A 24,935-nucleotide genomic window follows, 5' to 3' on the forward strand; every position below is an offset into this window, starting at 1 on the left:
CAGCATGGCCCCCACAACTTAAAAAAAAATGAAACCGTAACCAGTTTTTCAGTATTGATCGGAAAAATGCAGGCACAGAAATTGCATAATTGATATAAAAAAACATTTCAATTATCAAGCAACTCAACCCAGTAATGACTTTTTGTGGAGAAGCAACAAGTCACCACTTATCAGGGAGGAGGGGGAATTGTTGTTTTTATATTAAAACAGATTTTGTGCAAGCATTTTGACATCTATTTGGTGCAGGTCTGTATCTTTTTTAATCCATAGTTCACTTTCATTTTCAGAAATTGTTCCACTAAAATATAACGCTCATGCTGCCTGGAACATGGCTTGCTCTTTAGTAGTGTTTTGTACTTCATCTTATTTTTATTCGCAATGGCACAAAGTCATTATCAAATAGTTCATTTGCTGTTGCTAAGCTGGTCACTTTATATGATTATATTTAATGTTCCATTCAATAATGGCTAATTAAGACAGTAGAAAACAGTAGGTCATGTATTTTCTACTCAGTCATATTGGCTATACACAAAAATGAGAAAGAGACAGTCAAACAAAAATGAATGAAATGTGATGAAAATGATCAAAGCAGAAAAAAAATGGATACCTAAAAAGAGAAAGAAATGAACTCTCATATTACAACAACAATTTGCACTTATATAGCTCCTTTAACTTAGTAAAACATCCCAAGGTGCTTAAAGGAATATATTTGTTAATTACCGAAATAAAGAGACTAAGGTAAATGGAGCCAGCCCAGATGGGCCTTACTTTGAGTTGAGTTGTCAAGAATTAAAAGACCAATTAACTACTTTTGAAAATGGATAATTGCAAAGTGTGTGAGTGCACTACTAAGCTATACAGGCTAGAGGTCTCAGGTTCAATTTTTGGCCTGTGCTAAGAGTTAGTGATCTCAGCAATGGCAATAATAGTGGTATTACAATTAATCCCAAAAACCCTGGGCTGGGGAAGAGGAAAAAAAATCAGCTAGGGGTTTGGCTCATGATTCCTGTTCAGTGGCCCCTGCTAGAAAGTGCATGTATGTGAAGGTCAGGTGAGGACAGGATTGGGCTTGGCTATGTTGTCCACTCACAGGCAAATACTTGGCTGGTACTCTCCGTCTGGGCACCCATGGAACCATATCCCAGCAAGGTGGCTGCACCTTAAGGAGAGGAAGAAATATTATATTTTTTTTTACACAGAGGGTTATTGGGACATGGAATACCCTACCAGAAACAGTGGTTGAAGCAGAATCTATACTATCTTTTAAAAGGGAAGGGAATAAATATTTGAAAAAGCAAAGTTTAACAGGGTCTGGGAAAGAGCAGGGGGATGCAATTAAGTGAATAGGTCTTTCAGAGAGCCAGCAAAGGCATGATGGGCCAAATGGCCTCCTTCTGTGTTGTACAATTCTATGATGAAAATAAAATATATATCCATAGCTATCAGTTTTAAGAGTTCTAGAAGGATTTTTTGAAGTTACTTAAATCTGACAAAGTCTGGCTCTGAAGGGAAACACTTAATTTCACCAAAGAAAATTAAATTTCTAAAGAGAACAGAGCAATTAATTTAAAATACTTCAACATATAAACTTAGAAATTACTTTTGAGCTGAAGCATTGACCCTTTTAAATTTAGTTTAACGCCCGCGTCAAAATAGCAGATAGGGGAATGTCACACAAAAACAGTTCATCTGCTAATATTGGCAGCAGTAATCTTTAGGCTAAGTTAGCTAATTGAAGATTTGCTCATTATTTGGCTATTACTACACACTCTATGTTAAGAGAAAGAGAGACTGACTTCAAAAATTCCAGCCAAAAAAACCCCTGTTCCATTACACAATGTGACCTGAAAAGATCTAACTTTACTTAGACACTGAATAATTGATAAGCACCTGAGCAAAGCTACAGTTACAGACAGATCTTCTTCTTCATTAAGGAAATTAAACTAAGCCATGGGTGACCCATAGGAGAGCCGTACAGTTACTTACTGCTCAACATCGATAAGTTTTGCTCTTGCCCCTGGGTAATGTAAAATCAGTTTAATTCAAAGTTTACTTATTTATAAAAACAACTCCTCATTTTCCCTCCAGTATAGGTCATCCTCCATTGCATGCAATATCTCTCATCCAGGAGGATGGAAAGCCTACCAATTCTCAGTCCCCTAGCAATGGGGAACGTGTTGGGTATCGGGAGTGTAAAGCTGATTGGGGATGGTGGTGATGACCCTATCCCTCCTGCTATTTATTCTGTGACTGAGCACCTTCAGCAGTATGAGGTGGGGGGTAATTTTTTTCATTTCCTCGACTGACAATTACCAAAAAGCTCCATTTTTAAAAAAACTACACGAAGAAATAGATAGTATCTGGGAAACCAAGAATTTGGTTTCGGCGGGCCATACTCCATACTATTGAGTTTCAAGGGCCACATGCAGGGGTAATTTTCTGAGTATATGCTGGTGGACTCACCTATTACCAGTGCATTAGCAGAGTATCATGAATGCGTGGCCTGAAATTCTCCATTCTGCAGAATGGAGTCTTTGCTAAGCGCTGGTGATGAATGAGGCTCCCTGCAGCCAGTGCATTCTCAGGAAGTTTAAATTCAGTGTTCCTATTAAGATGCATGTATCTCAAGTTATTGATACTAGCAGATCTTAGTGTTCTGATTCATGATTCATTCACCATAATGGATTGAGTTGACTGGGCTTTGTAGTGTGCAGTGCCAGGGCTTGGAGGCCACATGTAGCCTGTGGCCGCATTTTGGATACTCATTCTCTTTGCAGCACCCTGACCTGGGTTGAAATCCAACCCAGACTGAGGGATGAAAGTTTCCTGCGTGACAACTAGGAGAAATCATGCATGGAACTCTCAACCCAGTTCTTAGAGGATATGAGTTCAAGTTTAAAATTATCCATAATTCAGAATGGATGATTATTATCTCATTCAAAGAGGCCGCAAGGATAACTGATGTGTGAAACATGAATTCACACTGACCTGCAGAGATGCTCTTCTGATGCCGGGAGTTGTTACATTGATAGGGCCGAGCATGGGATTCCTATACCCATCACAAGAGTGCTTGATTCAGTCACTGGGTGCCAACACGGTTACAGTCTAGGCACATTCCCATGAGGCAGAAAGTTAGGGCAACTAAAGCCAGAGCTCCCTGAATGACAAAAGAGATAGTGAGTAAGATGAAATGGAAAAAAGGGGCATATGACAGATGTCAGGTTGATAACACAAGTGATAACCAGACAGAATATAGAAAATTCAGAGGAGAAGTGTAAAAGGAAACAAGAGGGGCAAAGAGAGTATGAGATTGACTGGCGGCCAACATAGAATGGAATCCAAAAGTCTTCTACAGTCATGTAAACAGTAAACGGGTAGTAAGAGGAGGGGTGGGGCTGATTAGAGACCATAAAGGAGATCATGGAGGCAGTGGGGATGGCCTAGGTGCTAAATGAGTACTTTGCATCTGTCTTTACCAAGGAAGAAGATGCTGCCAGAGTCTCAGTAAAAGAAGATATAGTTGAGATACTGGATGGGCTAAAAATTATTGAAGAGGTACTTGAAAGGTTAGCTATACTTAAAGTAGATATGTCACCCGGTCCGGATGGGATGCATCCTAGGTTGCTGAGGGAAGTAAGCGTGGGAATTGCGGAGGTGCAAGCCATAATCTTCAAAACATCCATATATAGGGGGGTGGTGCCAGAGGATTAGAGAATTGCAAATGTTACATCCTTGTTCAAAAAAGGGTGTAAGGATAAACCCAGCAACTATAGGCTAGTCAGTTTAACCTCAAACGATAATCCAGGACAGAATTTAACAGTCACTTGGACAAGTATGGATTGATTAGAGAAAGCCAGCATGGATTTGTTAAAGGAAATCGTGTTTAACTAACCTGATAAAGAGTTTTTTGATGAGGTAACAGAGAGGGTAGATGAGGGCAATGCAGTTGATGTGGTGTATATGGACTTTCAAAAGGCGTTTGATAAAGTACCGCACGGTAGGCTTCTCATCAAGATTGCAGCCCATGGAATAAAGAGGGCAGTAGCAACATGGATACAGAATTAGCTAAGGGACAGAAAACAGAGAGTAGTGGTGAACAGTTGTTTTTCGGACCGGAGGGAGGTGTACAGTGGTGTTCCCCAGGGGTCAGTGCTGGGACCACTGCTTTTCTTGATATATATTAATGACTTGGATGTACAGGGCACAATTTCAAAATTTGCAGATGACACAAAACTTGGAAGGGTAGTAAACAGTGAGGAGGATAGTGATAGACTTCAAGAGGATATAGACAGGCTGGTGGCATGGGCGGACACGTGGCAGATGAAATTTAACGCAGAAAAATGCAAAGTGATACATTTTGGTAGGAAGAACCAGGAGAGGTATTATAAACCAGAGGGCACAACTCCAAAAGGGGTACAGGAATAGAGAGATCTGGGGGTATATGTGCACAAATCGTTGAAGGTGGCAGGGCAGGTTTAGAAAGCAGTTTAAAAAAGCATACAGGACCCTGGCTTTATAAATAGAGGCATAGAGTACAAAAGTATGAAAGTCTCAATGTACCTTTATAAAACACTGGTGCGGCTACAACTGGAGTATTGTGTTCTGAACTGGGCACCGCACTTTAGGAAAGATGTGAAGGCCTCAGAGAGGGTGCAGAAGAGATTTACTAGAATGATTCCAGGGATGAGGGACTTTAGTTATGTGGATAGACTGGAGAAGCTGGGGTTGTTCTCCTTGGAACAGAGATGATTTCGAGGAGATTTGATAGAGGTAGTCAAAATCATGAAGGGTCTAAACAGAGTAGATAGAGAGAAACTGTTCCCATTGGCAGAAGAGTCAAGAACCAGAGGACATAGATTTAAAGTGATTGGCAAAAGAACCAAAGGTGACATGAGGAGAAACTTATTTTTAAATGCAGAGTGGTTAGGATCTGGAATGCACTGCCCGAGGGAGTGGGGGAGGCAGATTCAATCATGGCCTTCAAAAGGGAACTGGATAAGTAGTTGAAAGGAAAAAATTTGCAGGGCTATGGGGAAAGGGCAGGGGAGTGAGACTAGCTGGATTGCTCTTGCATAAAGCCGTCGTGGACTCAATGGGCCAAACGGCCTCCTTCCATGCTGTAACCTTTCTATGATTCTATGAAAATGGAAAAGGGATCCTTCTTTCAGTACAACTCTCAATTAAGATGAAAATTCTCAATGAATAAACAATAAATCTGCCCAGTTTGCCATCTTATGGGCCTAGCAGAAGGTCTTGTACTGGGCGTGCCAAAGGGCCAAAAATTTCCAGAGGGGATTTGAAAGAATGGACGTTTACTCCCTTCAGAGCATTGAAAAAAAAACCTGCCCTTTTTCACCATCAGGGTGGCTGGGTGACTATCACCAGTACAATAAGGCAAGTAGCTCTGATGCATCCTGTAGAGGTGTGGGCCGTCCACCTTAACTTTGGAAATTATCCCATCCTCACAATTTGGGATGGGGTCCAGATCGACTGTTATTGGTGGCCAGGAATCCCACACCACCACAATTCCAGCTACAGATCAGAGTGTCCAGAATTTCGGACCCAAGTATTTAAAATGGGAAAGCATAAAATTATGAGAGACCATAAGAGAAAGGAGGAGTAGGCCATTCGACCCCTCGAGCCTGCTTCGCCATTTAATGAGATCATGGCTGATCCGATATTTACCTCAACTCCATTTTCCTGCCCTTTCCCCATATCCCATTCCATTCCCCATTCCTCAACATTATCATCTTTTCCTCAACACTAATGTTCCTTACCTTGAGCACAAAAAGTTACCAAAAAAAAAGGGCAGTGAACAGAAGATGGTGAATATTTGAATATTAAAAAATGACTTAATGTATCTGTATCACATAAATGTATTATGAAGATGTAGCTCTCCATGAATTTGATGCTTTGTTGTCACAAATCTTTAATTCCCTATAAAATGATTTCAATTGGTGATTAAATTGGTGTTAAGTGTTTGTATATTCACGAAGGCATCACTCTATATAGTGAGAGTTGCTTTAACACCAGGTGACTCAGGATTGTGTTACTGGTAGATGGAACACACCAGTCTCCTCTGCTAGACTGTCATTCCAGGAATTGGAATTCTCAGTGTCACAGAAAGGAGAGCAATAACTGAAACAGTAATGGCTGGCTGTACTACACACGTTACGTCAATGCAAAGTGATTTAGGCTTAACACTGAATGGAAATTGTGCAGTACAATTTGGATGTGCATTCCTCCAAATCAAATATGGTGAAGCAGTAGGAGTCTGCCTCGAGAAAACTCCGAACTTCATTTCTCTTTTTAGTGTTCTCTGTTAACATTACAATTTATCCAGCATTTGGATGCTGGTGAGCAGAGCCCCATGCATGCACTTCTACCAGCCGTGGCTAGGGGCAATACAGGACCAGCAGTATAACTCAGGTCCGTCAACTCGACATCAGTCTATGCGGGTGCCTCCTGTATAACAAGACCCTTAAAAAGTGGAGCCACATCACTCATCTGCACAATTAGCTCAAATATGTTGCATTTGAAGGTGCAAGACCCCACAATTATAATCTTACAGATCACTGGCACTACTTCATGTTATCTAAAAATATCTCCAGGTACAAATACGCATTTTTAAGTGTTTCAGAATTCTGTCCTGGCTATTTGCATCAGACTAGTGCTGCACAAAAATTATCTCTGATCTGAAGTGACGGTAGACATATAGAAATGCATTAATGTCAACCTCCCAGCAAAGTGCAGCACCAAAAGTAAATTATTAACAAGAGCTAAGGTAAATCCTGGATTATTTACATCAGTATTACCTATTTTAGGGAAATAGAATCTCTAAGATGAAAACATTGCTCACATGTCATCATGATAGTCTTTAAAAAAATGAAAGGACTACATTCAGTCCATGTGAATAGGCTATTTGAGTTAGATAAAGGATGACCTGGGGCTGTTATTTGGCTACGTTAGCATTGAACGAGTTAGATATCAGGAGGTACTTCTTTTCACAGAGAGTCAGCGACCTATGAGACAACTTGCTGGCGTGTGCAATGAGTTAGCTGCAAACATACGGGAGTTGGATGAGTTCCCAAGCGTGGCCAACGTAACTATGTAGGTGGGTCCTGGGGGATGTGTCCCTCAGTCACTGTGGCCTCCTGGACATTGTATGATCGCATTCGGTTGTCTGAGAGGAATTTACCAGAGGTTTTTACTAAATGGCCTCCTCCTGTTCCTAATTGGCCTACAGTTATTTTTCCTTCTCCCAGGAGATTCTGCGGCCGCTTGATGGGGAGGGTGGTGGGGGGTGGGAGGGAAGAGGGGAATGGAGATCACGGTGTGCATAAGTTGCAACAAGACTGTGTGGGACAGGCTCAATGGACTAGCTGGTCTTTTGCTGTCCCTCAGTTTCATATGTTCGTGTGATCATAAGCAATAATGCAAGAGATGCTAAAAAGGGTTTTAAGAAAAAGCATTGGTTAGAAATTCCATGCATACAGAGCAAGTCTTAGGTAAACAACCAATACGGCAATGGAATTATGTTGTGCACTGTATTTTTGAAGCACCTATTTTCAGTCGCTTTGAGTCAGGATCCCTCCTCCCGATCACCAGTATATATGTCACTCACTAACAGCCTCTGGTTTCATTTAAAGAAGTGCTCTTAATATTACATATTAATATACTTAACAGTAATTATCATTTAGTCTTGAAAACCTAGTCACGTTTCAGGCTTTTTCTCAACACTTGCTCTCGTGTTCATGGTTAGATGACAAATTCCCTTGTGATCCAAAATATTCTTTTATTCATTGCTACCAATTGGACAACATACCCCACGTTTAACAATTAACCTCAAGTTGCAGTGTCACGTTCTGGAGAATACATGGGATGCTCAACACGTTTTCTCAGGTACTGGAAAACACACGAGACTCCCTTACCAGCACAGAGCGTCTCCACCCAAGTACTAATCCACACCCACCCCGTCCCCCAAAGTGCTGACACATCCATCCCTCATCGTTCACCTGACGAAGGAGGTAGCCTCCGAAAGCTTGTGAATTTAAAATAAAATTGCTGGACTATAACTTGGTGTTGTAAAATTGTTTACAATCATCTGCTGGAAGAAAGTGGATTAAGATCTTAACTTATTGAAGTCAACGTTAAGCCCAGATTCTGGCAAGGGAGCCCGCACCCTCGCTGTCAGCCTGCTTCCTTCCTTCTCCGGTCACTGGATCCTGTTCTGCTTTGCCAGCTGCTTGTTTCAATTTCAGATCTGACTTATCCCTTTCCCCCCACAATCACCTCAGCTTTTTATCTATGCTTTTAATTATTACATAGAATGTACAGCACAGAAACAGGCTATTTGGCCCAACAGGTCCATGCTGGCGTTTATGCTCCACTAGAGCCTCCTCTCTTCCTACTTCACCCAAGACCCAGCGCGGACTCAATGGGCCGAATGGCCTCCTTTCTTGCTGTAACCTTTCTATGATTCTATAACTCTATTGCCATATTCTTCTATTCCTTTCTCCCTCGTGTGATTATCTAGCTTTTACTTAAATGCATCTATGCTAGTCGCCTCAACTACTCCTTATGGTAGTAAGTTCCACATTCTAACCACTCTCTGGGTAAAGAAGTTTCTCCTGAATTCCCTATTGGATTTATTAGTGACTATCTTATATTTATGGCCGCAAGTGGGACCATCTCTACATCTAACCTATCAAATCCTTTCACAATCTTAAAGACCTCGATCAGGTCACCCCTCAGTCTTCATTTTTCTAGAGAAGAGCACCCCGGAGAAAGGACTAGAGAAATTATGCCCCTTCCTATCGTTTCATGTTAATATCGCATTCAGGCATTTAACCATCTGTTTTTCTTTTATACACGGTACTTCTTCTCTCATGTATGTGTGGGTTTCGTTTTCTTTTCTTTGCTCCTCCTTTTGTTCTGTTCCGATTTAAATGCTGTACTTTTTTCAGTTCTGATGAAGGGTTATGCCCAAAACTGTTCTTTCAACAGATGCCAATTGATCTTCCAAGTGCTCCCAGCATTTTCTGTTTTTGTTTCAGTTTTGCATTTTTAAGAAAAAAACCTCAGGATTTTCTACCTTTGTAGCATGTAATCTCAAGTTTGTATGGTTTTGAGATATGACAGCCCACCTTTGAAAATAACAGGTGAAGTATATACATTGAAATGGAACATCAAATTTCCAGAGAAATTAATTCCATATTAGATGCCAATACTTATGTATTTACAATTGTGGGTTGAAAAGAGGATCCAGGACATTTAAATTAAATACATATATTGTTGTAAAAAAAATATTAGAGATATATTGACGCTGGAAATACATATCAGAATTTATTGAAATGTGGTTTAAATATATGGAGAACATTTCAGATCATGGGAACACTGATTAAAAATAAATCAAACATCAGTTCTTATGCTTCCATTGTGATTTAAAATGCATCAACTCTGTCAAAATGTATATTGCAATTTTATCATAGTAGTCCAAAAGGATATTGTTTTATAACATGTAATCTGTCGATTAACATAAATAAAGACCTGTTCGGTACCTATGGTAATATACACGTTTAAAAGAGATATTGGTTTTAGTCCTTGGGGAACCAGGTTCGAAGGCAGCCCACAGACAAGGAGTGAAGAGGATGCATTACTGATGATTTCTGAAGGACATAAATAAAATGAGCTGCTGACAGCTTGATGCTATTCCCAGAGGAAAAATATCCACAGCGAAAAAATGTCCCCAAGCTCTGCCAAAAAAAAATACAATTAACATCAATTCATTGATAATAAACAGATTAAAAAATACAAGAACACAACTACTTTGTAAATATTTTTCAAACAGTTGAATACAAAATACAGATTTGCTATTACCTTACAAGAAAATCTTCCAGATCCACAGCATGCTGCAACGTGAACACAAATTCTTTGATTTTATTTTTAAATTGATGTCGTGGTGCGTTTGAAACCATAAGCTGAAAGGATATAATAAACAATATCTACATTTAGAAGTAAACAAATAGTGTATTCAATTAAAACTTGAAACAGATAAATAGTAAATTAATCCAAAAGACACTTAAACCTTTACATCAGCCTTAATCTTAAAATGTCAGTAGGTATTAGCTCACAGATAACCTAAGAGAGATACTGCAGTACATGTAATGTTGTGACAAAGGTAGAAAACTGGTCTGAGATGCATAATGCGAGAGAAATTAGATACTCTGGGATTTTTACTTGATTTACCTTTGGGGGAAGGGGATGGAGAAACTTTCCAGAGTCCTACCTCAGCACATTAATTCAGAAGCATCCATGATAGACTAGACTGTATACAGACTGTGGAATGAAAATGCTGGATGGGCTAAAGGCCACTCTTTCTTATGTACTTTACACTAAACAACTTCTCCAGCTAGCTTAGTAGTGCAAGGGTTGGTATAAACAAGGCAAGCTTCCAATATTCGATGGGTAATAAGAGTGCCAGAAAATACACAGTAAGGGGAAGATTTCTCATGTTTACTCCCCTCCTATCCTCCCTTAATCTCTCCTTCCATATAAACTCCCCTACCTATATTCACAGCCACCTCTTCGACCGTGCCGTCTCCTGTAGCCTCTCTACTCCCATCGTGTCAATCACAGATAAGGCCATCTCTGAGCACTTCCTTGTATCCCTCTCCACCCTCCCAACCCAATTTCCTTCTGTGTTCACCCATGGAAAAAACTCTACCTCAAGTCACTTCCAACGGCATATTCAAATTCCCAACTGTCGAGCCTTTGGCCCTCCATTCACCACGACATTTCTGCAGCTACCGATCTGCTCAATCATACCCTCAACTCCACCTTTGATGCCCTTGTCCCCATAAAAACCATTATTCTCTCTTAACCTGGTCATTCCCCCTGGTATGGCACTCATCTCCGCTCCCTTAAGTCCAAGGGACGCAGACTTAAACGTTTATGGCAGGCAACTGGTTTAGCCATTCATCGCCACATAAAGCACTGTCCGGTCCCGTTCTCTTCTGCCAAAACCGCTCACTATTCCAGGATCATCCTGGAATGCAAAGATAGCTCCCGGCTTCTCTACTCTACTACAAACCATCTTCTTAAACCCCTCTCCCCTGCCTCCTCCACCCTCACCTCCAACAAGTGGGAGGAGCTCATGGACTTCTTTGTTACTAAGATTGAGACCATTCATTCAGCTGCCTCTGCTACTACCCTTCCTTCCCCTAGCCCACCAAGCCAAACTTCCCCTAAGCCTCCCCCCTGTCCTAGCCCTGAACTTGCAACTTTCGGCAGTTTCTCTCCTATCTCCCCTCATGCCCTCTCCGAGCTCATCTCGACCATGAGACCCACCTCCTGCTCCCTTGACCCTATTCCCACCAAACTGCTGACCACCCAACTTCCCTTCCTGACCCTCATGTTAGCTGATATTAACAACATTTTCCTCTCAAGTACTGTCCCCCTCGCCTTCAAACCTGCTGTCATCACACTCCTCCTCAAAAAACCCACCCTTGACCCCTCTGTCCTTGCAAACTACCATCCTACCTCCAACCTCCCTTTCCTCTCCAAAGTCCTTGAATGTGTTATTGCCTCCCAAATCCGTGCCCATCTTTCCTGCAACTCCATGTTTGAATCCCTCCAATCGGGTTTCCACCTCTGCCACAGTACTGAAATGGCCCTTATCAAAGTCACAGATGACATCCTATGTGACTGTGAGCATGGTAAACCATCCCTCCTCATCCTTCTCGACCTGTCAGCAGCCTTTGACACAGTTGACCACACCATCCTCCTCCAACCCCTCTCCTCCATCATCCAGCTGGATGGGACTGAGCTCATCTAGTTCCATTCTTATTTATCCAGTCGTAGCCAGAGAATCACCTGCAACGGCTTCTCTTCCTGCTCCCACACCGTTACTTCTGGAGTCCCCCAAGGACCTATCCTTGGCCCCCTCCTATTTCTCATCTACATTCTGCCCTCGGCGACATCATCCAAAAACACGTCAGGTTCCACATGTATACTGACGTCATCCAGCTCTACCTCACCACCACCTCTCTCGACCCCTCCACTGTCTCTCATCTGTCACACTACTTGTCCGACATCCAGTAAAGAATGAGCAAATATTTCCTCCAACTAAATATCGGGAAGACTGAAGCCATTGTCTTTGGACCCCGCCACAAACTCAGTTCCCTAGCCACCAACTCCATCCCTCTCCCTGGTCACTGTCTTGAGGCTGAACCAGGCAGTGCGCAACCGTGACGTCCTATTTGATCCCGAGATGAGCTTCCGACCACATATCTGCTCCATCATCAAGACCGCCTACTTCCACTTCCATAACATCGCCCTTCTCCGCCCCTGCCTCAGCTCATCTGCTGCTGAAACCCTCATCCCTTATTTTGTTGCCTCTGGACTTGACTATTCCAATGCTGTGCTAGCCAGCCTCCCACCCTCCATAAAATTGAGCTCATCCAAAACTTTGCTGCCCGTATCCTAACTCGCTCCAAGTCCCGTTCAACCATCACCCCTCTGTGCACTGTCCAACATTGGCTCCCAGTCCAGGAACGCCTTGATTTTAAAATTCTCATCCTGGTTTTCAAATCACTCCATGGCCTCGCCCTTCCCTATCTCTGTAACCTCCTCCAACCCTATAACCCTCTGAGATCTCTGGACCCCTCCAATTCTGGTCTCTTGCGCATCCCCAATTTTAATCACTCCACCATTGGTGGCCTTGCCTTTAGCTGCCTAGGCCCTAAGCTCTGGGATTCCCTGCCTAAACCACCACGCCTCTCTACCTCTCTCTCCTCCTTTAAGATGCTCCTTAAAACCTATCTCTTTGACCAAGCTTTTGGTCACCTGTCCTAATATCATCTTTTTTGTTCGGTGTCAAATCTTGTTTGATAACACTTATGTGAAGCGCCTTGGGACGTTTACCTACGTTAAAGGTGCTATATAAATGCAAGTTGTTGTTTATTATTTGTAGACATCCATTATAAACATGTTTGTAAAGAAAACAAACTGTGGAAATCATCTGTCCAGATGTTGCACCAGACTGATGTTGGTAAGTCACCATCCCCCATATCAGTTACAGAGGAGCATTGTCAGAGACCTGGAAACTTCCTACCCTCTTGGTCAATGAGTGATGCATGGCAAGGGATATAAGGGGAGTGTGGGGTGGGGACTGAAGGTAAGAGGTAGGAATCTAATGAAATAAAAAAGGGCATCCTCCAATAGGCACATTCCCTTTGAAAGACCAGCGTGTGGAACATCAGTTACACTTTGTAGCAACAGTTCACATGCTGCATAAAATCAACAATAATATCAACTAGAAAAGTTTAAACACAAATAATGTTCTAATTATATGCCACCTGCAACCTACTTGCCGATGAGTCAGAAGATTGTGAGTTCAAGTCCCACTCCAGAGACTTGAGAACAAAATCGAGGTTAACACTCCAGTGCAGTAATGAGGGAGTGCTGCATTGTTGGAGGTGCCAACTTTTGGATGAGATGGACGTAAAACATGTCATGGCACTAGTCCGAATTAGAGCAGGGGAGTTCTCCCCGGCATCCTGTCCAACATTTATCCCTCAAACAACGCCACAAAAAACATATTATCTGTCATGGTGACATTGTTGTTTGTGGGACCTTGCTGTGTGCAAATTGTCTACTATGTTTCCTGCATTACAACAGTGACTACACTTCAAAAGTACTTCATTGGTTGTAAAACGCTTTGGGAGGTCCTGAAGTCATGATAGCTGCTATGTAAATGCAAGTCTTTCTTTCTTAAAACAGCTGTGTACATAATCAATCTGGCTCACAATAAAAATAAACTGCAATGATTCATTAGTTTATTTTTTTGATAATCAACCTCCCACCTCCTTCCCTCCCCCAAAAATAGTCAAGAAAAGTTTCAGCTGCCTGCTGCCTCGAACTCCCAGAGTGTAATTCTGGGACATTCCACATGGGGGAGCTGATTTGCAAAGGAAAATATCAGTCAGAGTATAAAAGGCAGATTCCCTTTATAAAAACAGGTATATAGAATAGCACAAGCTAGTAACATTAAAGCACAGCATTTTTGTGAGCTGTGGGTGTCTAAGCTCACATACGAAGATGAGAACCAGCTGCCTTCTGGTACCCCTGGATCCATAACCCAGCACAAATCAATGCCTTCAGCAAAGGAAGGGAGAAAGCAGAATCGGAAATCACTCCATGCATTAAATATTTGCAACTTCTATTTAATTCATAACACCCTGCAACAGAGAGAATGTGCTCAATTTGACAAAAACAATTCTTTATGGTCTTTAGGGTATAAATATTCTTTTCTTGTGGGAGGACATGAAACACTCGCTTAAGGTGTAATTGGTTTAATTACCTCCAGAAATGTTGAGCATTATTTTGCACCACATGCAAATTGCACAGTGGCCTTTTAGGGATGCAATGACATTTTCTGAAGCAAATAGCATTACCGTGGCTTCAAAAGATGTTTCTTTTTAATACCCAATGGCACAAGGCATTCAATTTTACTTTTTAAGAACACCTCTTTCAATTAATTGCACAACAATGAAAATTGAATCTCCACATTATTTGTTTGAACTTTTCAAATTTTGACATGACCCATTTAGTTTTGTCCTTTAATGCATCTATGCTATTTGCCTCAACTACTCCTCGTGACAGAATTTATTTGGGAACAATTATTACCTCCTTTACCATTAATGTTTTTGTAGGGCTACATAGTACATTTTGGGGTGAAATGCATGTTATTGATAATTTTACCAAAAAAAAAAAATCACAGAACAGGAAATCCCATTTTGTACCAAAGCCAATATTTGCTAAAATCACAGGAAAAATTTCATCCAATTTATGCTCAACCAAGTGGAATTGTGGCACCCTCTGGTGGTTACTGGTAGAACAATGTGAAAAAGCTATTTGTAATTCTTTATAACTTAAAGCAACAGTTATGCACCCTCAAAATTATGTTTAATAATAGGTAATTTCTGATGTGCATGTGGAGATTAACTGGAACTAACTTATTTGACTAACGTCACATCAATTTAGAAATGAAAATTAACTATCACAGTAAATGGGGAGAAACTGTTTCCACTGGCAGGAGGGTCGAACCAGTGGACATAAATTTAAGGTAATTGGCAAATGAACCACAGGGGAGGTAAGGAGAATTTTTTTTAACGTACTGAGTTGCTATGATCTGAAATGTACTGCCTGAAAGGATAGTGGAAGCAGATTCAATAGTCACTTTCAAAAGGGAATTGGATAGATACTTGAAAAGAAAATATTTGCACGGCTATGGGGAAAGAGCAAGGGTGCGGGACAAATTGGACAGCTCTTTCAAAGAGCAGGCACAGGCACAATGGGCCAAATGGCCTCCTTCTGTGCTGTATGATTCTATAATTCTGCACGTGCAACTGCTTGGGCCAACAGCTGTAATATCTCAAGCAGCGAATTGGTAGACCACTGGCATCACGAACAGCATTATTAGAGGCTTCTGACTACAGGAATTTAGAATTAAATTCCTGCCACTGAGTAATGCAGAAAATTACCAATGCCCAAATATGCACACTTACCAGCTGGGGTCACTGATAAACATCAGACGGTGAACCCTGGCTGTTGTCACCGTCTACTTCAGAAGCCCACCACCATACCAATCAAGATCAGCTAAATCAGCAGTAATTCAAAATCAAACCTAGGACGATCTGGTCAAATGGCCCAGTCACTCGTTACATGTTACATAGAATGTACAGCACAGAAACAGGCCATTCGGCCCAACTGGGGTATGCCAGTGTTTATACACCGCACAAGCCCTCCTCCCACCCCTCTTCATCTCATCCTATCAGCAGATCCTTCTATTGCTTTCTCCCTCATGTGTTCATCTAGCTATTCCTTGTGGTAGCAAGTTCCACATTCTAACCACTCTGTTGGTAAAGAAGTTTCTCCTGAATTCCCTATTGGATTTATTAGTGACTATCTTGTTTTGGTCTCCTCCACCAGTGGAAACATCTTAGCTAAGTCTACCCCATCAAACACCTTCATAATTTTAAACATCTCTATCAGGTCACCTCTCAGCCTTCTCTTTTCTAGTAAAATATCCCAAGCTTCTTCATTTAAACGACTTAAACAATTAAAAAAAAAATAGGGCTCTAGGTAACATTTGGTGACATGGTGCAGGGACAAATGGAGATTCAGGATTCATTCTGCTGCTCCCCGTTTGAACTGTTCTGAATGGCGAGACATCAAGTGGAGGCTAAAGCAAGGCCCAGCTTTTGGGGAAAGGGGGAGTCATACCTTAATAGTCCTTGACGTCTGCCAACAAGGAGGCACTGGTGGTAGCAGCCCCAGGCACCTGTGTTCTCACTGTAGGTGCTCAGATAAGGCAGAAGAAGGGAACGTCGGGTGAAAATAAATTATGGGGGCGGGAAGAGAAGGAATTTACTTTAAAATATACAACCATGAAAAAAGCAAGAGCAAGAAGATCCTTTCACTATTGGTTTGATTACTCCTCGATTCAAGATAGTAGCCTAAAGTCAGGCACGCTGTTCGCACTGTTCTCGAGGTCGCACTATGATCTTCACACCAACCGGCAAATCGCAGAATCGACGAGTTGCACCACCAAGGATGCAAGTTATAAGAATCTGCACAAATGTGCCATGGTGTATCTGGACACAGGACTGTGTACATTAACAGTACTCAGCATGGCCCACCACCGGTACCAGTCCCAGGCTCTATCCTCGCTCAAGGACCGCCCCTGATAGACCGTAAAGGGATAGTCTCCTTGGCCAATTCTTCTTTAAGACGACTGATTTTCTTCAGCTTTCAGCTCTTGATGAGTCCTGTCTGCACATGTGCTACCTTTATCAAATTAGTTGTTGGGTGTGTTCCCACATCATGTTTTTAATGAAAGATCCTGGTGTCATCCCAGCTGTGGGAACACATTTTTATCACCCTGCTCCTCTCCTGGGCAATTAGTGTGGGTAACGCGTGGGCTGGACTCCTATGATCTAAGGTTACATTGGGATCATTTTTGACCCAGCCTCAGTTGACCATCTGAAACACACATTAATCTCTGTATTCATGATTGAATTAATGCATCTCAGATCCTACTATGAAGCACTCTAGGTTAATTTGCCTATTGGAAGGTGTAATACATACGATTCCAGTCAGGTAGTGTAAGAAAGAAAAAAAGAATTTGCATTTATATAGTGCCTTTCACGACCTCAGGACGTCCCAAAGCGCTTTACAGCCAATCAGATACTTTTCATAGAATGGTTACAGCACAGGAGGCCATTCGGCCCGTCGAGTCCGTGCCGGCTCTTTGTAAGAGCAATCCAGCTAGTCCCACTTCCCCGCCCTTTCCCCGTCGCCCTGCAAATTTTTTCCCTTCGAGTATTTATCCAGTTCCCTTTTGAAGGCCATGATTGAATCTGCCTCCACCGCCCCCTTGGGCAGTGCATTCCAGATCATAACCACTCGCTGCATAAAAAAGATTTTCCTCATGTCGCCTTTGGTTCTTTTGCCAATCACCTTAAATCTATAAAAGTGTAATCACTGTTGTAATATAGGAAATGCAGAAGCCAATTTGTAAGCAATGGTCAGCAAACCAAATAGTCCAAATGTGGGACCTTGCTGTTAACAGCAATGTGATAATGACCAGATCATCTGTTTTAGTGATGTTGGTTGAAGGATAAATATTTTCTAGGGCACCTGGGAGAACTCCCCTGCTCTTCCTTGAAATAGTGCCGCGGGATCTTTTACATCCACCTGAAAGGACAGATGTTAAATTTTAGGCAGGACCATCTTAATATAGATCCTGTTTCTTGATGCATGGGCTGTAGGTTTAAATTAAGATTGCAGTGCCGCAATGTTACTAGCTGTTGCATTAAGCCTCGATCCAGGTAGACTCAGACATGGGTGGACACTATAAAAGGTGCTGGTCTTACAACATCCACTTGCCGTCACAGCCTGATGTGTTCGCCCTGCTGCCAGTCTGCACTGGCTTTCCTTCTTTTTACACTCACTCAGAACTTTCCCTCTTGGCTTTTGCTTACATTGCACAAAACTAAATGAAAACCTACATATCATAACTAGATAATCCTACAATATTGAGTGAATGCAAAGTTTTTTTGATGGTACTATAAGAATGAAGCTCAATCAATTAGTGGCTACTAGCCAAGGGTATTAAGGAATTATGGAGCTAAGCCAGGTAAATGGAGTTAGGATACAGATCACGTAAGTACGTAAAATTGTAAGATACAATGTATTTAGAAAGGATAGGGAAGGAAGGAGGAGGGGTGGTGTAGCTGTACTAATTATACACAACATAGTGGCAATAGAAAAAATGGACACAAGTAATATTAAGATAGAAACAGATCCATATGGATTGAGACAATGGATAAGTAGGGATCGATCACGTTAATAGGCATATTCTACAGACGACCTAATAGTGAAAGGGAAGTGGAGGGACAAATCTATGAAATGAGTAAGAAACACTGAATAATCATCATGGGAGATTTTAACTACCTCCAAATAAACTCGCAAGAAGAGATGGGAAAGGGGAAAGTGGAATGGAGTTTTTACAGTATGTACATGACTCCTTTCTTACCCAGTATGTGAGAAGCCCAACAAGAGGAACTGCTGGATTTAGTAATGGGAAATGAACCGGAGCAGATAAGAGAAGTGAGCATAGGGGAACATCTAGGCAATAGCGATTATAACATAATAAGGTTTAAAATACATAGAATGTACAACACAGAAACAGGCCATTTGGCTCAACAGGTCCATGCCCGTGTTTATGCTCCAAATGAGCCTCCTCTCTCCCTACTTCATCTAACTACTACAGACATAAAATAATGATTGAGAAAGACATAAGTAAGACAAAGACCAAAGTAATAGATTGGAAAATAAGCTAATTTTGAAGGGATGAGAATGGAACTAGGGATGGTAAACTGGAAAAAAAATGTTGACAGTCAAAGGGTTAGAAAAGCAGTGGGAAATATTTAAAATGGTGACCAGTAGAGATCAGGAGAAATATATTCCTCTAAAGATCAAGAACAAACTAGCCAATAATGAAAAACCATGGATGAATAAAGAGATACGGGTAAAATTAAAACAAAAAAAAGGCATACTCTAAGTACATAGACAATAAAAGAGAGGATGACAAAGGGGAATACGAAGAGGTTAGGAAGGAGTCAAAAAAACAATTAGGAAAGCAAAAAGGAACTACAAAATTAAATTATCAAGGAATATAAAAAATAGTAAAATATCCTACAGACACATAAATAACAAATGGAAAATCAGAATATGGATAGGACCACTAAAGGGTGCACAAGATAAACACTCAGGTAACGACAGCGAAATGGCAGAAGTGTTAAAAAGTTACTTTGCCTCCGTATTTACCAGGGAGACTAACAAGGTGGGCATGACGTTGGAAAAGGAGATCAAAAAAGGTATAAAGACCTTTAAGATAGAAAGGAGAAAGATAATTGATAAACTAATCAAATCTAGAGAGGATAAAACCCTTGGTCCGCATGGATTGCATCCGCACATAGAAACATAGAAAATAGGAGAGGAGTAGGCCATTCGGCCCTTCGAGCCTGCTCCACCATTCAATATGATCATGGCTGATCCTCTATCTCAATACCATATTCCCGCTCTCTCCCCCTACCCCTTGATGCCTTTTGTGTCTAGAAATCTGTCTAGCTCCTTCTTAAATAAATTCAGTGACTTGTCCTTCTGTGGTAGAGAATTCCACAGATTCACCACCCTCAGTGAAGAAATTTCTCCTCATCTCAGTCCTAAATGTCCTACCCCGTATCCTGAGACTGTGACCCCTCGTTCTGGACCCCCCCCCCACCCCAGCCAGGGGAAACATCCTCCCTCTCTAGCCCTGTCAGAATTTTATATGATTCAATGAGATCCTCGCTCATTCTTCTAAACCCTAGTGAATACAGGCCTAGTCGACACAATCTTTCCTCATATGACAGTCCTGCCATCCCAGGAATCAGTCTGGTGAACCTTCGCTGCACTCCCTCTATGGCAAGTATATCCTTTCTTTAGGTAAGGAGACCAAAACTGCACACAATACTCCAGGTGTGGTCTCACCAAGGCCCTTTATAACTGCAGTAAGACACCCTTGCTCCTGTACTCAAATCCTCTTGAAATGAAGGCCAACATACCATTTGCCTTCCTAACTGCTTGCTGCACCTGCATGTTTGCTTTCAGTGACTGGTGTACAAGGACACCCACTTCTCTTTGTGCATCAACATTCCCCAATCTATCATCATTTAAATAATACTCTGCCTTTCTGTTTTTCCTTCCAAAGTGGATAACTTCACATTTATCCACCAATCCCATGTGCTTTAATTTTGCACATTAACTTCATATGTGGGACTTTATCAAAGATAAATATATCATATTAAAAGAAGTTAGGGAAGAGATAGCAGAGGCACTATTACAGATATATTAAAAATTCATTAGAAAATGGAATAGTGCCAGAGAACTGGCAGACAGCTAACATTATTCCTATATTTAAAAAGGAGAGAGAACAAGTCCAAGAAACTATAGACCAGTTAGCTCAACATTGGTGGTAGGAAAAATAATGAATCTTCACTTAAAGATGTTATAGAAAAACATCTAGAAACTGAAAATGTAAGAAAGAATAGTCAGCACGGATTTCAGAAGGGAAAATCATGCTTGACCAACCTTACTGAATTCTTTGAAGAAGTAACCGAAAGAGTAGACAAGGGTAATGTAGTAGATGCAATATATTTGGATTTTCAAAAGGAGAGTTCAGGTCTCCATATTGTAAAAAGGATATAGAGGCATTGGAGAAGGTGCAAAAACAATTCACAAGAATGATACCAGAACTGAGAGGATATCCTTATCAGGAAAGATTAAACAGGCTGGGGCTCTTTTCTCAAGAAAAGAGAAGGCCGAGGGGTGACCTGATGGAGGTCTTTAAGATAATGAAAGAGAAAATGTTTCCACTTGTGGGAGAGTCCAAAACTAGAGGTCATAAATATAAGACAGTCACTAATAAATCCAATGGGGAATTCAGGAGAAACTTCTTTACCCAAAGAGTGGTAAGAATGTAGAACACGCTATCGCAAAGAGTAGTTGAGGCAAATAGCATAGATGCATTTAAGGGGAAGCTAGATAAGCACACAAAGGAGAAAGGAATAGAAGGGTATGCTGATAAGGGTAGACGTAGTAGGGAGGGAAGAGGCTCTTGTGGAGCATAAATGCCGGCATAGACCAGTTGGGCCGAATGGCCTGTTTGTGCTGTAGACTCAATGTAGCTGTGATCTCAGTGAATGGCGCAGCAGACTCAAGGGGCTGAATGGCCTACTCCTGTTCCTATGTGCCTACTGCTACCTGAACCCCTACATTGGATGACGTCATTGAAATCACTCTCTCCTGCTTGTCAATTACAAATATCGACAGCTGGGGGCATTTTAATTCACGTCATAAATGTCAGTCTGATCAACTTTCAGTCAGAGTACTACGTTTGAAAGCATAACTGCTGTTACAGTAGCAGTTAGCAATTTAATTTTTTTCAATAGCTGTACCGCAGCTTCATGTTGGCAGCTAAAAAATAACTGGTCAATAATAGTAACGAGGATGGTTTATAATATATGGAAAAATATAGTTGCATTTATATCACATCAAAAAGTCTCAAAGTGCGTCATGGTGAAGTGCAGTGACTATCGTCCCATCAAACTCAACCGTCACTTTGTGCCAACATCCAACAAATAACATGGATTGGCAGCAGTAGCTTTTTTTAAAAAAAAAACTAGCCAATGGTTCTGAGGCGGCCCTCAACTCAGAACTTCTCGAGTCCCAAGATGACACTTCAGCAGGTTGGACCACCATTACCAGGTGCATTGGCAACCTGGCACCAACATTAGCAGGTATCTGAGGAGGCTGGCTAGAAAAGTCACATAAGCAGTCATCGAGAGAGAGAACAGCATCATCAAGACGGATTCTAGCCATTCCATGTGTGCTGCGTCTAAGTGCCCACTGATCAGTGGGAGGGCAGACATCTCGTCCCAAAGCTCTCGTAAGTCAGTTTTAATTGTTTCCTTCAAATAGTCCCCTAAAGCCCAGTGGTCAAAGCATCCACTTTGAATGCACTAACTGGTCTGGAAGGTCAAAGTGGGGGGTTGGGGTGGGAAGACAGATGCATATGTCTGTGGTGCCACCACCAACTCCAGATAGCACTGCATTGTGTCAAATCCTTCTTGGATTTTGGCACTAGGATGGCATTGGACTTTACTGTGTCACTTGCCATCAGGACCTCCAGTGTGGTCGTCAGTGCCTCCATTTGAGTGTGCAGCTCATCCAGCATCCTTCTTTTTAGAGCAGGACCCCCAGAGATCAGAGTGTGCAGGCTCAGGACCCAGGGGCTGAATTCGATGGAACCTCCGCTCCCCAATGTCAGATTCCACTTTCACCTCTTGACCTCTGGCACCATGAAGGCAATGAATGAAGGCTGCCAGACATATAAAGAACTGGAGGGAAAGGTCAGGGAGAAGCAGTGCTTACCTTGGCTGTTCTGGTGAGGTCATTAAACTTCTTTCAGCACTGCAAAAGTTTCCTAGGGGATTTACTAAGTAACACTCACTGCCACGGCCATATCCCTTCAGAGTGTGTACCACATGCTTCGCGGGTCTCCAGCCCCCAATCCCAAACACTCCAACTCTCCTCCATATCTCCATAAAGATATCCAGGTCACAGTCCGTGTCGTTGGCTGCTCATCGTCTGGCCCTTGCTGCCATCCTTGTTGCTCAGGTTGCCTGCTTCCTCCAGCGCTGCCATAGCCCTTCAGGCAGTAATAGATTTTATATTTAGCTGTTGCACCAGATCTCTGCTTCACCGACAGCTATTTTTCACCACCACTCCATAGCAGCATCCGCCCCGCTCCCCCAACCCCCATCTGGCTAACATTCAGGCCCATCTGGGGGAAAAACTCCCACCTTCACCCCAGTTTTCGTCCCATTCCCGTAATATCTCAGACAGTGCAGGCAACTTGCACGTCTCTCTCTCTCATGTATGTATTCAAATTTGCTGACCCCACAATTTATGACTTCATTATGGGTGGAAGTCACGCTCCATCACACTTTCGACAGAGTCCCAGCACCATCAGGATTTTGGGCCCTGTTTAAAACAAGACAGATGCATTCCATGATACCAGGAATGAAAGGCTACAAGTTATGAAGAAAGGCTCAAATAATTGGGGCTTTTTCCCCCCGGAACAGAGAAGGTTAAAAGGCTCATCTATTAAGGGTTTTCAAAATTAAGGTAAATAGCAAAAAGAAGTGGTATCAAGGGAGTACAGACGCAGATTATCACAAGGTGAATGAAGGCGGAGGTTAGGAGAATTTTTTTTTCCATCTAGTGTATTTAGAACACGGAATGCTTTAGCACAAATGGCATCACTTGAAAGGGAATTGGATAAGTATTTGAAAAGGAAGGAAATAAAAAGATATTGGAAAAGGGCAAAGAAATAGAATTAAAGTACACAGCTCCAGTTAAAAGCTCGCACTGACATGATGGCCCATAATGGTCTCCTTCTCCGCTGTAAATTTTATGGCCATAAGCAGACTCAACTTCTACAGTAAAAAAAAATTCAGTACTTACATATTCTTAGATGACTCAGTACTCTTTACATCTCACGATGACTCAGCAAATTCCAATTGATTAAAAAAGAAGCCTAACATCAGTTGTCTGGATAAAAAGGTCAGTATAGCTGATCATTCAAGGATTAGAGCTAGGGAACCTGTGGCACTATGCCTAAACCTGCAAAAGCAGTAAAAACAGAACAAATATAAGTCAGTCAAGGGCTAAATTCAGAGAACAGTAACTAAACTCAGACGGTACCAGTTAAATACTTAAAACTGGATCTGCAGTTCCAAAAAAGACACTCTTAAGTTCTTTCCCCTGACTGTGTTCCTCCTCTCTCCTAACCTAATAGTTAATGAGTCAGAAATGAAAAGTGAAAGTTGATCAACTCCACCTCAGCATTGATTATCAGGCACTGAAATATTAAGCTGTCTGGATGATCATTATTGGATGTGTGACTAGTCACAGTTGCAAAATTCTCAAGGCCTGATGTAATGACCATCTCAAGTTGCCCTGCAAAGATGGTAGTGAACTGCTACAGTTCTTGTGGTGAGGATGTCCCACAATGGTATTAGGCAGGGAATTCCAAAATCTTGACTCAGCAACGGTAAAGGCAGGATGTTGTTTAACTTGGAGATGATGGTGTTCCCAAGACATTGCTGCTTTTGTCCTTCTTGGTGGTAGAGGTCATGGGGCTGGGAAGTCCTGTTGAAATAAGCCTAGTAACATTTTGAATGACTCTCACTCTTTGGTTCAAATTATTATGACACATCTTACAGGGAAAAATAAACAGTCCAAATACTTTCAAATTAGCATTCAGTATCTCATTCTTTCCAATCAGAAATCTCACTCCTAACATTACTTTGGTCTCAACAGCCCTGCAGTTAGTAATGTCTTTGCACAGCTGTACTCTTAACACATGGGTTCATTATTGATTGTACTGATTTTGAATGATTTTCCTTCCTGTTTGGAGAGTAGACATTAAACCACAGCAGCACCCATCCACCCTTTCACTTTGGATTCAAGAGGATACCTTGAAGAGGATGCCTTGGTTGGCAAGCAATAGCATCAAGTCTTGTGGTGGTGGCAGAGAATTCTAGCCAGTGAATGTTGAGCAGCTTTATCAGTTTCTTCTTCTATAGTCTCAAAGATATATATACTGTATGAAAGTTTTCTATACCATGGAAAGATTGTTTGCTGTAATACAAAATGAGGTAGATGTTACATTGGCAGTACTGGGTACTGCAACAAGGCAGAAAAGCACAGCACTCTAATGGGATGAGGACTGAGGTTAAAAATGAAAGAACAACCTAATT

General features: G+C 41.7%; 1 long non-coding RNA gene across 1 annotated transcript; it reads right to left on the reverse strand.

Annotated features, from left to right (window-relative positions):
- Positions 1–9,394: 9,394 nt before the first annotated feature.
- LOC137332070 (uncharacterized) lies at positions 9,395–22,794 on the reverse strand. The gene is made up of 3 exons (XR_010965565.1): positions 22,543–22,794; positions 9,880–9,980; positions 9,395–9,755 (listed from the first exon to the last, which is right to left on the reverse strand). It is a non-coding gene; the product is annotated as an uncharacterized lncRNA (long non-coding RNA).
- Between the last annotated feature and the right edge of the window lie 2,141 nt (positions 22,795–24,935).

Source organism: Heptranchias perlo, chromosome 14 (assembly GCF_035084215.1).
Source record: "Heptranchias perlo isolate sHepPer1 chromosome 14, sHepPer1.hap1, whole genome shotgun sequence".
In the NCBI taxonomy this organism is placed as follows: Eukaryota; Metazoa; Chordata; class Chondrichthyes; order Hexanchiformes; family Hexanchidae; genus Heptranchias; species Heptranchias perlo.